We start from the raw sequence: 13,784 nt of genomic DNA on the forward strand, positions 1-13,784 counted from the left end.
CACACCATCATTAGCCAGCATCCCCAGGTCAAAGTCCCAGCTCTGTTCTGACACATTACCTCTAGAAGTCATCAATAAAGCACTTCACCAAGGATTGAACACCAGTCAATCAACAAAATGTTTCTATTGCTGTTCGTGTTATTCAGGCAGTACTAACAAATCCTTCCTTCCTTAGCACTACTTATCCTTTTCTCCTCCACTTGGCTTTCTTAGATATGGAGTTCTCAGCCTGTTAACAGACATGAAAGGAAACACTTCCTGCAGGAACAAACTAGATGTAGATAACATTTACCAAAGGACAGACCCTTAGTCTTTCTCTCACTTCTGTTTCGGAAAATGTTTGTATTGGAACAGGATATTTTCATTTGCAGTTTAGATTTAACAGAATCAGAGAATGGGTTGGGTTGGAAGTGACCTTGAAAGGTCATCTAGTCCAATCCCCCTGCCATGGGCAGGGACATCTTTCACTAGACCAGGTTGCTCAGAGCCCCATCCAGCCTGGCCTTGAATGCTTCCAATGATGAGGCATCCACAGCTTCTCTGGGCAACCTGTTCCAGTGCCTCACCATCCTCCTTGTAAAAAAATCTTCCTCATGTCCAGTCTAAATGTACCCTCTTCCAGGTGAAAACTCTTGCCCCTTGTCCTGTCACTAGGTCACACAGACCTAGTAAAAAGTCTTTCTCTGCCTTTCTTATAAGCCCCCTTCAAGTATTGAAAGGCTGCAACTAGGTCTTCCTGGAGCCTTCTCCTCCAGGCTGAACAACCCCAACTCTCTCAGCCTTTCTTCATAGGAGATGTTGTTCCAGCCCTTTGACAATTTTCATTGCCCTCCTCTGGACCCTCTCCAACAGGTCCATGTCTCTCCTGTGCTGAGGACCCCAGAGCTGGATGCAGCACTGCAGGTGGGGTCTCACCAGAGCAGAGCAGAGGGGCAGAATTACGTCCCTCGACCTTCTGGCCACGCTGCTTTTGATGCAGCCCAGGATACTGTTGGCTTTCTGGGCTGGCAAGCACACATTGATGGCTCATGTCCAGCCTTTCATCCAACAGTACCCCCAAGGCCTTCTCCACAGGGCTGTCCTCAATCAGTACATCCTCCACCTGTATCAGTATCGATACCTGGCCCAATCCAGGCGCAGGACCTTGCACTTGGCCTTGTTGAACCTCATCAGGTTCACACGGGTCCTCAACTCATGTCTGTCAAGGTCCCTCTGAATGTCAGGGTCACTTTGGGGGTCTGCCCTCAGTCATGACAAACAAGTCCATCTCCCATTTGCATAAGGTGCTATATGGGAAGATGAAGACTTCTGGCTTTCCCCAGCAATTCACACATAGCTAACTAGTGTCATGATCAATTCATTGTTTATTTCCTCAGCCTTTCATTTTGCCTTCCTGGCCCCACAGTCAGCTCTTCCTGCAGTTACAGATATTTTCTTTCTCAACCCCATCTCCCACCCTGGCTTAGGACATGCAGGACAAGGTAGAACTGAAATTACTCACAGGAAAAAAGATGGGGGGCAGTGCAAGGCTGCTCCAAACATCTCAGGACCTTTCTGCTTTCTTCTCATTCCCACCTCACCTGTGGGACTGGCACCCACCTTCTGCCATTATTCCTAGCGAAAGAGTTCATTTTTCTCCTGAGGAAGAGACAGTGAGTGCTGATGACCCATGCACAATTTCTGACCAGCTTTTCTTCTCTGTGTCAGAAGGAAGAGACCAGTAATCTGGGTCCAAAAGCCCTTGGTGCTGGTGACTCAAATATCCCATGGGAAACAGGAGTGTAGCTGGAGGGGTTATAGCAGCATCTCCTGGCCCAGCACCATTGTCTGACGTTGTGTTACTGATCTGCTTGAATGAGCATTGCCACTTAATGGGCCTGCAGTAGAACCAGCGGGAACTGGTGGTCTCACACCTGTGCGAGCACCTTTGAGGACACACAATCAGCCTCGTAACAATTTGCTGGGATTAAATAGCAAGAGAAGGTGGAATGGGAAGAGCAAAAATGTCCTGGTTTAAACATAGAAATTGGGGTTCACCTCATCTTGCATTGAAGGTCAAAAATAAGGACAATGAATCACACCCCAGAAGTACTTGTTTCTGTCCACTGGCTACAAAGAGGAGTTAGGTGATGAGCTCAGATATAGAGGTGCTATAAATCCCACCCCAGGTTTACAGTTTTACCTGTTGCTAACAGGAGTGCCTGCTGAAATTGGTAAATAACTTAGGATGCACTGATGCAGGATGGGGCTGAGATCACATTGGGAGGGAGCAGATATGCAGGAAAATAGGTATGTAGTAAACACATTTATTTCTGAGATGTTTAAAGCATACGTTTTAGACCTGGATCATCTCTTGCCCACTTTCTAATTCACTGGGCCCAAATCCAAAGAAGTAAGTAGTTCCTTGAGGACTGAATGTGCACCTTTCTTCTATTAAGATTACTGAAATATCAAGAAAATATATTCTGCAGTTTACTAAACCCTCACAGGCACTTTTTCCATATTTTGTCTGGAAGTAGAACTGTCTTCCTTTAAACAGAAGAAACAGTTTTTCTGTAGATGGTAAAAGAGACGAGATTGGCTGTGAGCCCACGAGGCCAATATTACTCTTTTTTATGGAAATTCAACAGCATTTTTCAATTCATTATATGAAAATGGCAATTTTATCCATGATGAACAGCCTATAGGCCACTCAGGACCACCTAAAGCTCGTGGCCCACCTGCAGCCCCGCAGCCTCATAGCAGCTCCTAGGGCTGGCCAGGCAGTGTCCCTTGCTGTCGGTGGAGGCAGAAGGAGCGGTGCTGTGTTGACCGGTTCAGAGCAGCCAGATGAAGGTGTGCTTGCCGTGCCATTGGAAGCTATCTCTTTCCACAGGCGGCACCAGAAAGAGCAGAAGTTAAAGCAGAGGAGCCAGGTGGTGTGAGAGCTGCTCTCCAGGCAGCTCGAGTCTCACCCCTGGTTCTCTTGCGCGGGGACATCACCCCATGCTGGCCACGGCAGATGGAGACAACAACTGGTGTAACAAATCATGGCTGCATACACACACACACACTTCCTGCTTACGGCAGCTCCCTGCCATCCTGAGCATATTATATATCCTGGGCGTAACGGGAAGCTGGACTGCAGTGGTGTCGGCTGACCAGGGCCATGTTGCAGTAGGCATCCAACGGAGACTGTCTTCCATGGAGTTGTCACCATGCAGAAGCCAAAACCAAACCATGCTGTGGGTGGGTGAGGGAAACAAACAGGTGGGGCAGACAGTATAGGGCACCCAAACCAACAGGATGCTTAAATTTGTCCTTACTTCTCCAGCCAGTTGCAATTATCACAGTAGTCCTAATTCCCTCCCCATTTCCCATGCTGCACGTAGCACTGGTGGCTGAAGAGGCAATGCAGTGGTCCAGTGTAGGGTCCAGCCACCACCCATCCTCTTAATGGGCACACTGGCCATGCAGATGGTGGCATGGCGGGATACTGGTGTGTCGTGACTCCCCCACCTCCCCTTTTCATGCAGTGAACTTATAAGTGAGGGTCCTTGGCCATATGAGGTATGTAAAGATCAGCTTATGACCAGAATTATTTTTGTAACAAACCACAGAGATGCATTTAAGTATTTCATTTATAGCAACAAACGTCAGCAGATTTTTTGTAAAATTATTTGAGTCAGGGTGGCTTTATTTGCAGCTCATAAAACATCACTGGTGTTTCTCTCCGAGGACGTGTTACCTGAGGCTTCCCCCACCCAGCCAAAGCTGTAGTGGTTTATCTTCCCACTGACCATAATCCCACAATATGTCCCCATACAGCAGGCAATATTGTTTACACAGGTTAATAAACGGAGTATTCTGTACAGTAATTTATGCTGTAAAGTATGTACATATATCACAGTAGCAGTCACAAATGCTTTAAATTGCCTTATTTATTAGATTGGTTAGCATTTCCCCCCTTGCTCCAGAATACTTTAAATTATTTTTATCTTTTGCATTAGGTATTTTTTTAGTTACTGCATTTTGACCCAAATATTGAAAAAAAAAGTATTGCTCTTTACAGTAAATAGATATCTAAAATTTAAGTAGAAATAGCAAATTCACTGCCCATCCAACTAATATAGCTCTGATTATAATTAAAAATAAATATGGTATCTTTTATCTGTGTATCATAGTATATGCCAGAAATCATATTCCACTTGTGATCAATACAAACAAGAGCTTTAGTAACTTTCACCTATTTCATTCTTCCATTGTGAGACAAAAAAATAATAAACTACTTAATCTAAAATATTGCCCATGGGAGCCCTGGTCTTATTCCTCCCTCAGGCAAAACTCACATTGGCTTCAGTGGGAACTTTACCTAAGCAAAAGTACAACAGAGGGACATTACAAAAATAAATATATCACATATGAACAGTACTTGTGCTTTGTAGTCATTCCTTTTCTCTTTAGTAAGAAACATAGGGTAAACACTACACCTGTAATGCTCCTCTGTCTCATTCCTTCTTTTTTGCTAGACAAGTGAAAATCTGCGATTCAAAATCAATTGTATTTGTTCCATTCGCTCAATCAAGATGGAAATCTTTTGGGGATCAGTTCCGAGTGAAACTAGAAAAGACAAGAAAATTTTGCTTGTGTTTGTTTTCATGTTAAATTATGTTACACAATTAAACAGGTTAGTGCATACAAAGGCAATGAAATTATTAATGATTTGTTTTACTGTTTGGAGATTTTGCTATGTCCACGGTTCATATAAAACTCATGTAGCACAGTTTCTGGGATGGTGAAAAATCCTACTGTAATGTAACAGAATGAGCCTTAAGGATTTGTAAGAATAAGCACTTTTATATTAAAAAGCAAATATTAATTCATCAGTAAGATTACTTTTTTAATGTGACAATAAACCATGAAATCAACATCCTTCTGTCTCAATTACGCCTCATCTGTCTCTTTCTTAAACCTTTTTCTGAGGGGAAAAAATGCCTGGGGTTGTGTTACGGCTTTCAGGTCCCATCGCAATCGCCTGTGCTCCTGCCTAAGCCACCTACCCTTCTCCACACTTCCTTCACGGGTGAGCTCGTTTGAAACCTTTGCACAAAGAAGGAGAAAAGGCTAGCTCATTAAAGCATCATTAACAAGGCACGGGATTTAACTGGGGTGTCTGACAGAACCAAAGATGTGAAAAGAGGCAGCTCTGGGGGAAGGAGAAGAAAGTCACTGCTACTTTTTAGTGAGGCACTGGATGAGCTCATAACCAAGCCACGGTTTTCTTTATTTAAGCATAGAAGACAAGCCCCCTTACCCTAAGACCACTAACATCTGTAAGTAGTGTCAAGAGAACCACGATCTCAGCAGCTGCAGAGCAGCAGTTCACAATTTATGGGCCAGTATTATGACAAAACCACTAAGAAATACAAGTACCAAGTCACTCTCCATTCTGTCTTCCCCTGTTCACACACACAAACATTGTTCCCCAATTATTTCCCAATTCCTACAGTTTCTTCCCACACAGGATTGCCATCTCTCAGAAGTATTTATTCCAGAATGCTTTTTTGGGCCCAAATGCTGCCAGTTTAACATGACCATTTTGCAAGTGGTAGCTTCTGGTGGTTCTTTTCTGCTCGATCAATACCTGGGGAGTTGGAGGCTGGATGTTTTCCTACTTCTTATTGGGGAAATCATGTTTTCCCAATCAGCATCTGACAGCCAGGGCAGGTTCTGGCTGAACATCTCAGGGGCAGGCCAGAAGAAATGAGCTTCCAAAAAAATGATCTGCCCTTTTGTGACTCACCACCATACACAAACGTGTGCCTTTCATGGACTGTAACCAGCACATACTGACGGACACAAACGGAGAGCTTTTGCTGCTGAGGTCAGGAATGTATTTCAGGAACAAGTTGTGGCTTACGAAGTGCCATGACTCATGATGAGCACAGGACAGTGCTGCTCCCCATCACTGCCAGGGGTCTCCTGTTGGGACAGGAGAACAGGCAATGAATGGTCTCCCCAGGCACTGCTGTCATCAAAGGACGGGGACAGCTTCCCCAGGCATTGCCTGCAGCAGCTGAGGAGCTGACACGCCACGCACCGGAGGGACAGTTACATGTAGCTGGGTTTCCGAGACCACCCAGGCTCTGAGTGAGCCCACTGCTATCTCCCACACCAGTGCCGGTTCAGTCCCACACACCACACACAGCTTCATTAACTTCCTCTAGGTTGGACCTGCTTGCTTCAGCACTGCCTCGCTCCCTGAACGCCTCAGTGGTTTGCTGGTAATCCTGCAAAAATTCATGCAGAATTTTACTTACTGACTTATTCCTCAAAAACCTCCTCTTCTCAGCGTAATTCAAGGTCAGGAAAGAAATCAGGCACCACTGAGCTGAAGACCTGGAGGGCCCATTATGATGATCTAGTCTTACTTTGAAGGAAAACACAGGCCATAACATTTCATCAAGGGATTCCTTTATGAAAGGCTAATAACTTGATGAAGAGAAGCCTAACCTTTTATTAAGGCACCAATCTTGATTTAAAGACACAGAGCAATGAAGAATTAACCATAGCTCTTGGACCGCTGTTTGCTAAAAGTTCTGTCCCAGAGCTTGACTTTGAATGGTATCAAAGCTGACTGCAAAGCCAAACAGAAAAAAAGAAAGTGCAAAACCTGAAGTGGAATATGTGTACTGAAAGAAAGGGGGGAAAAAAATTATAGGGAAACTTTGCATTTTAAGGGAGTTTCTGCTCTGAATTTGAGGAAAGTATGTATAGACAGTAGTATTTGCCATTCTGAAATAAAACAGGCTGTGATCTCATTCACTAAGACAAGCAAGCCCACAGACGAAACACAAAAGAAAACATTGCAACAAGCACTGTTAAAATGTGGACCCCTTCATGATCCGTTCGCATTTGCACCAAGCCCACATTCATAATAATGTGACTCTTATGTTTTCTTTAATGTAAGAATAGGAACCAGCAGCATGTGTGGGTGTTTCTTAAAATAACAACCAGGCTACCCAACTGTCTGGGTAGGGATTATTAGCTTGAAATCTCCTGTACTATAAGGAATTACAAACCAGTAGAGATGTACTGTTATACTGTTATAGTATCTCCTAGGACCATTTATGCAATTCCTGACGGTGTGAGTTTCTACTAATTTGATTTTCTGTAGTCACGTTTCAAACACCAGTATTACAAATCAGCTAGAAGAAGCTAAGGTTACGTATGTTGAGAACTATGACTTGGTAGCATATACATCTACATGCAGTTTAAAATAATGGAGAATCCAAACTTACAGACACAGATCTTTCTTTTTCTTTTTCTTTCCTGTTTCCCGTAAAGAATGTCTCAGTCCTGCAGTGCTACGGACAGCTTACGATTTACAAATCCTTCCAGGTAAAGCACAGAGAATGGACACTAAGCACAAGGAGTATATCCATTTTGAAAAGCCATCTGTGAAAGATTGCCTTGACAGATAACACCAGCCCTCTCACTGCTAGCATGCTTCTCAGAAAGTACTCGAAGCAAGCTTCTGCAGCTATGGCTAGTTAAGGGTTTAGGCATTGTAACAAGTCACATCATTTTAGGCGCTTGGACCCAAACAGAGTACAAAACCCTGGGTCAGGCCCCAGGCCACCCTATGCACTATGTGGATGGATCTGGATGACTTGGATGAACCTTCACTTGAGGGAAGAGCTCCTGGATCCAGGCAACTAGCAGTGCCTGAGCAGGGCAATAAAATCCAGGCCCTTCTAAAGCACCAGCACCCAGACAAGCCCTTCCACTCAGATTTAGGCAAACGATGTTCCTACAGGCATTCTTCAGTGCACTGAGCAAACCTTTTAGGAAATGAGTGAGACAGGAGGCAATAGTTCCAGGGTTTTTTGCAGGTCTGTACAGCAGGTTATTTGTTACAATCTGCAAGCAAACCTTTCTTAACATAAATAGGACCTCTCTCACAGAGAGACCCTACTCCCAAGCTGCACGTTGTGACCAAGTACTTATTTGTAATACTGGTGTTTGGAAAACAACTGTAGAAAATCAAACCAGTAGAAACTCACAATCCCAAAACAGGCTTCACAGTCCCAGCACCAGCCGCAGCATTCCCTCTGCTAAGTGCCTGGGATACGTACCAGCACAGTGTGTGCACTCCATCCTCACCTCCATTCTTGCACATGTCACATGGGCAGCAGCCAGAAAAAAAATCATTAGGCTAAATGGTCCTTTGATGTGCTCAGTAGAGTAGTTCTTACTAACGTACTAAACTCACTAATAAACTGAAAAGAGAGGAAGTCAAAAGTGATAAAAGCCCCTTAAATTTCAAGGACACAAAACAATAAGCCCGGTGTCATCTGTTTTGGCAAGTGGCTGCAACCTGGACAAGCTGGACTCAGTGGATTGTTTTTACGGCTCTCTTCGTGACACTGCATGGAGTAAGAGCTTCAGAAAGGTTTAGATGGAGCAGACATAATTTGCTCTTTCTTCGTCAGAACATAAATTTTCACTGGGGAGGGATTTAAGGATCTAGGCTTAGGTCCTGTTATCTAGCTTGAGCTAATGGTTTCTAATCAAAACAAGGTATCCTCTGTTGTTTGAGTTAAACCACTGCAAGAGTGGAGGATTTAAGCTTAAAGTCAGTGAATGAGGTGTACAGAAAAAAAATTATTTTGTCTTGTCTTGCTGCTTTAGGTCAGTCTCACAGAACTCATCATCATCCAGACAAAGCCACAAGAAGAGGATAAAGCTACATTGTCTGTCTCCAAGCATAAGATAGGGGTAAATTGATACCCGCTTCACATACTTTCATAAAGCTCCTGTGAAAAGTATGAATAGGTGCTTTGAGAAGATGGAAGGCAGTTGGAACACTGAAAGCAATCCAAAATTCACTTTTGATTATACCTTTATTGTACGTGTGTTCTGAAAATTTTACACTAAAGAAACGGCAGTGACCCAACTGGGTTTTCTTCTTCAGCTCAGCTGTTCTATTCACCTTTTCATTTGCTTACAAGTGCCAATTTAGAACATGTGGGTCAAGCACAACTGGCTCATAATGAAGAGAAGAGGTGACATTCAGATTACTTTGTATTTATTAAAGTAATAAAAAGACTCCACTAACTGGTATCTTCGTAATTCTAAGTAGTGTTGCAAATTGTTCACCATCCTAGTTACCCTCTCTGAAATTAACTGGACAGATCCTAATACCTCTACTACTCCTTTTCGAGTAAGACTGCAGAAACAGACGCTTTGTGGATTTCAGCACAATGTATCACAATCTCAGCACTAAATCCTCTCAGTGGCACTTTCCCAGGTAATATTCTTCAGATACCTCCTGAACTTCACTCAGTCAACTTTCAATTCACTCCCAGCTTCCTGCCTTTGAGAATTTACTCGTTTCCAATATTTCATACTAATAGGAAAGACACCTTGGTTTATCTAGCCAACACAGCAAAACAGCACTATAGTATGAAGTAGGCTCAAAACCAAAAAAAAAACCCACTTCAAACTCAAATCCTTTTTCTGCTTCAAGAATGTTTGGGGGGTTAGTTCTAGAAGACAGGACTTTGCAAACAGGGCTCCTGTACAAAAAACACAGCCCACAAGAGTTTCATGGGAGAAACACCTTCAGCTCCAAAACTGAGTCATAATGGGATGGGGAGTGGGATAATCTATGTAACTGAGATGTGCCTGAGTGCCTGACTCCCCTAACAGCCCCGGAGGTCACTGTCTAATCCTACATGAATTATTTGTGATTTTCCAAGGAACAATCCACACGAGCAAGGAAGCATAGCCAGAAAATGGAGTGCCTCACTATCAGAGCTTGTAGCACCTACAGGCAAACACATATATGGTGAAGTAGTTGTGGCTTTTTTGACACAGAAGGCGCAAATCAGCTTTGCTTGTGTTCCAACTGCATGTATCAACCTGGGCTGAGTGGGTTGGAAGAGATATACCTCCTGCCAAGTAACAAGGGGAGCTCCACCTTCACTGTGCTGCACATGCTTTCACATTGAGGCATGTCATATGGACATACCATGGAATTCCAGACAACCCTGCATCATTGCCCTTCATTGTGTCTTGCAGGCATTACCAGAAAACTAGAATTTAAGGTTGATCTGAATGACTACAAAGTAGTAATAATAAGAAATCGTGTAGATTGGCACGAAAAAGCTCTTACCATGGAGACCACATAGGCAGTGTGGGCAAAGTATGTCAAAACTACTAATACGTGAAATGGAAGTCACAAATAACTTGAGGACAGCATAAGAGCAGACAGATAGAAAAAAAAAAAAGCATTTAAAAGGCCCTTTTAAAATAAGAGTAACACCTTTCTTCTTGACGTGGTAGAAAAAAGGATTTAGGAAGGTGAGATAAGGTCAGGTTACTGGATAATGCAGACTTTCTGGGTAGCAAGATATCTGCCAAATGAAGTCAGACAGCATGATTGTTAGAGATGCCAGAGAGGAGCTGGTTACAGTAATTAAGGTCTGAGGTGATGAGCTCAGCACCAACCGCCTAAAAAGCATTACAGACAGCTCAACGGAGACATCTGCTCAGGGTACAGCTGCAATCCAAACAGCTAACAAGATGCTCAGCTCCTCCATGACTGAGATGGTGAATAATACAGAAAATATTCTCCCTTTATACCAATCAGTGCTGAATTCTCCTCTGGCATAATGTCTGTGCCCCTCCCTGAGCTCTGAGAGATCCTGCAGAAACAAGAGGAGGTCAGAGGGTAAGAATGAGAATATGCAAGTGGGGGGTGGAAGCAGAGGCAGGGACTATCACAGGGAAGAGATTGAAAAGAATGAGATTTGTTTATGTCAGAAAGGAGACAGATAAGAAGGCACATGGTAAGATAAAATACCAAATACTTCTAGAGAAGAAGTATCTGACACTTCTCTTTACCTTGCTGCATAACACAAGAATAAAGGAACATTCAATGAAATCAAGTGCTCATGTATTCAAAGCTGATCAAAGGAAACTCTCTTTCACATAATGTGTAATTGGACAGTGGAAGATATCACCACAGGAAGCACTGAGGTCAAGAACTGTGCAGGATTCAAAGAAGGATTGGACGGCTGTATGGATCACAGGAATATCCAGTCAGAACAATTATGCTAAACTTTGGAAGAAGCAAAAAGACAGGAGAAATTTCAGACTTTAAGCCAGTACCTGACTATAGGAGAATTAAAATTAGGTTTCTATAGCAGTAGATTATCCCACATCTTTCTCTGAGGTCCTTCTATCTTCTTTGCAAGCAGTTAACGCGGGTCCTTTTAAGGCCAGATCATCAGTCTACATGAACTACACAATTTCTATTTTCCCACTTCCACATTAGCTTCAAAGGCCCTGAAAAGCTTTGTCTAGCTGCAACAACGTCAGCAAATTCAAACCTGCATTTTTCTACTAGCAATACAGCTATGGCACCACCTGTAGCAGATCGGCACAAGGCATTTTTTATCACGACACAATTCCCTTTAACATGGGGTGGCTGCAACTGCAGAGCTGCAGCCATGCAGGCATGGAGTGACAGAGTTTGCTGCCTTCCTCACCTCACCTGAGAGAGCTGAGCCTCGCATGCTCCTTCTCACTGTCTTGCACTCCCTTTTACAGAAAGGGCAAAGCTCGATCGCGGCCTAAGCCGAGCAGCACCCTGTCAGGAGGCGTGCGTGTATCAGCCTCCTGCCTCCTGATGATAAACACCTAAGAACTAACCTTTTCTAACAGAAGTGGTATACTGTCTTCTCTGGCCACAGCACTAAATGAAAGGAGCTCAGGCTTTCTCTCGAAGTCCATACAATTAATCCATATGCTCTAAACTGCACCTACCAGCTTCAGGACCTCAGGGCGAAGCAGGAGTTACAGGATCCATCCAGCTCAGCCCAGCTGCAGTGGCAGCAGTCCTGTACCTGCGCCACGGCGCGGGTCAGTATATTTACTTCACGTGCCTCTCTGATGCCTACACAACCAAGCACACATTTTCTACATAGTTCTGGTAGGCTTACATGCCTGAAACCTATTTAATTGCAGTTTAAATGCTTACATCCCCTTTTGCAGGCACACATGCTTCTCGTTTTCACCTCCTTCCCTAGCCTTGTAAACTACCTACTGACCTCAGATTCAGCCTGTTGCTGTCCCATCTTGTCAAAAGCCGCAGCCCAACAACTCTCCTCTGTCTTAATAAGCCAACTTATTTTCATGGCATGGAAATCCTGAGCAGGATCAAGAGGGCAGGGCAAATTCACCTTCCCCCCTGCTCCCTTTATTGTGGTCTGGGGGAACGCAGATTCATGATGGTTTGCTTATGTGCAAGGATTGATCTTTCCATTAGCAGACAGATACAGTTCAGGAACCTTCACAAACTGAATCCAAATAAAAACAAACCATGAAACACTGGGGAGGGATTCTTCCCCCAAACCATTTTGCTATTTTTATGTCAGCTTCTACTGTCCTGCTTGCTCCACAGGACAGTTCCATGTACTGTAATTGTGCATCACTCTCTTGACTCACTCATATGTTCCTGAAGCTGTATTCACCCTTAGCTAACTCAATTAAGTCAGAAGGTAACCCTCTTTTTCTTGTGCAGCAGCTTATGAAGTTTCTGCTCTCTGCTCAGTACCACTTCCTTAATTTTTATAATCTCATAGCACTATGAGTATTGTCTGGTAACTGTAGTGATCATTACTATAATTTTAAAGTCTCTTTAAGGTCTCTTTGACCCCTCAGAATGAGCCTCTTAACTTTGCCTCAGAACTGAAATCATCGAAACCATTAGTTTAGTTGCTTTATAATGCACCTTTCTCCAAACATAACCTTCCTGAGACAGTGACCCATGCTCCATGCAGTATTCTGGAGGGGCCTAATAACCATCTTCTAGAGGATGGTATTGCCTCTTCCATGGTGCATTATAGCTCACTGTTCCATCAGTCTAGTGTCTTGTTTGCCTTTTTTATTGCAGCTGTGCACTGAAGTGACGGTTTCTATGGGGTTTTTTTTCCACAGTAACCCCTTCCTCTGTCTGTGCAGTGTGCTGGATGTTACACCCATTCCCTACATTTGCTCTTTGTTCCCAGACTAATTACTTTTCATTTTCTATACCAAGCAGCATTTGCCATCTGCTGGCTCATCAACTAAATGATCCAAATCCCTTTTGAATCCGCTTGCATTGTTCCTTATCGCTCTCTGTGCTTCCAGTTTTACCATCCAACCAGTGGAGATTTCACACACACAGAGCTCAGCTGAGGCACAGAAGCAGAGACACAGGAATCCACAGGATCTTCTCACACCTTGGGCAGAGCATCCCACCTGGATTTGCCACTTGCTGAATTCATATAGAAAAGAAGGGTTAGCTCTGGCAAAAATTAGGCTCACATATGCTTCAGGCTGCTTGAGATAAAGGATGGCTTTAAGCCCAGGTCCTGCGCTGGAGGACAGTGCAAGGCATGGTCTTACAACATGGATCCCAAAGATTGCAGATGGGCTGCTGCAGCTTTCAGACACCCCATCTGGTGTCTCCACACCAAGTTACAGCACGTACTGCACTCCCCACCTCACAGCTCTCACTACTAGTACTGGAAGGAGAGGCACGTGCCACGTGTCCTCCTCGCACTTGTGTCCTGTTTGTGTGTGTGTGTGTCTGCACATGTGTGCACATGGGCAAAGGGGAAAAGGAAAGAGGAACGTGGAAACAAAGTGAGACTCCACCCATATAGAAACCACTGTAGCCCCACAGGCAAAAATATAAATGCAAAATATAAAGTGCAATTTCTGAAAATCTAGCACAAAGAACTTGTTCTGAA

Source organism: Falco cherrug, chromosome 2 (genome assembly GCF_023634085.1).
Source record: "Falco cherrug isolate bFalChe1 chromosome 2, bFalChe1.pri, whole genome shotgun sequence".
Classification (NCBI taxonomy): domain Eukaryota; kingdom Metazoa; phylum Chordata; class Aves; order Falconiformes; family Falconidae; genus Falco; species Falco cherrug.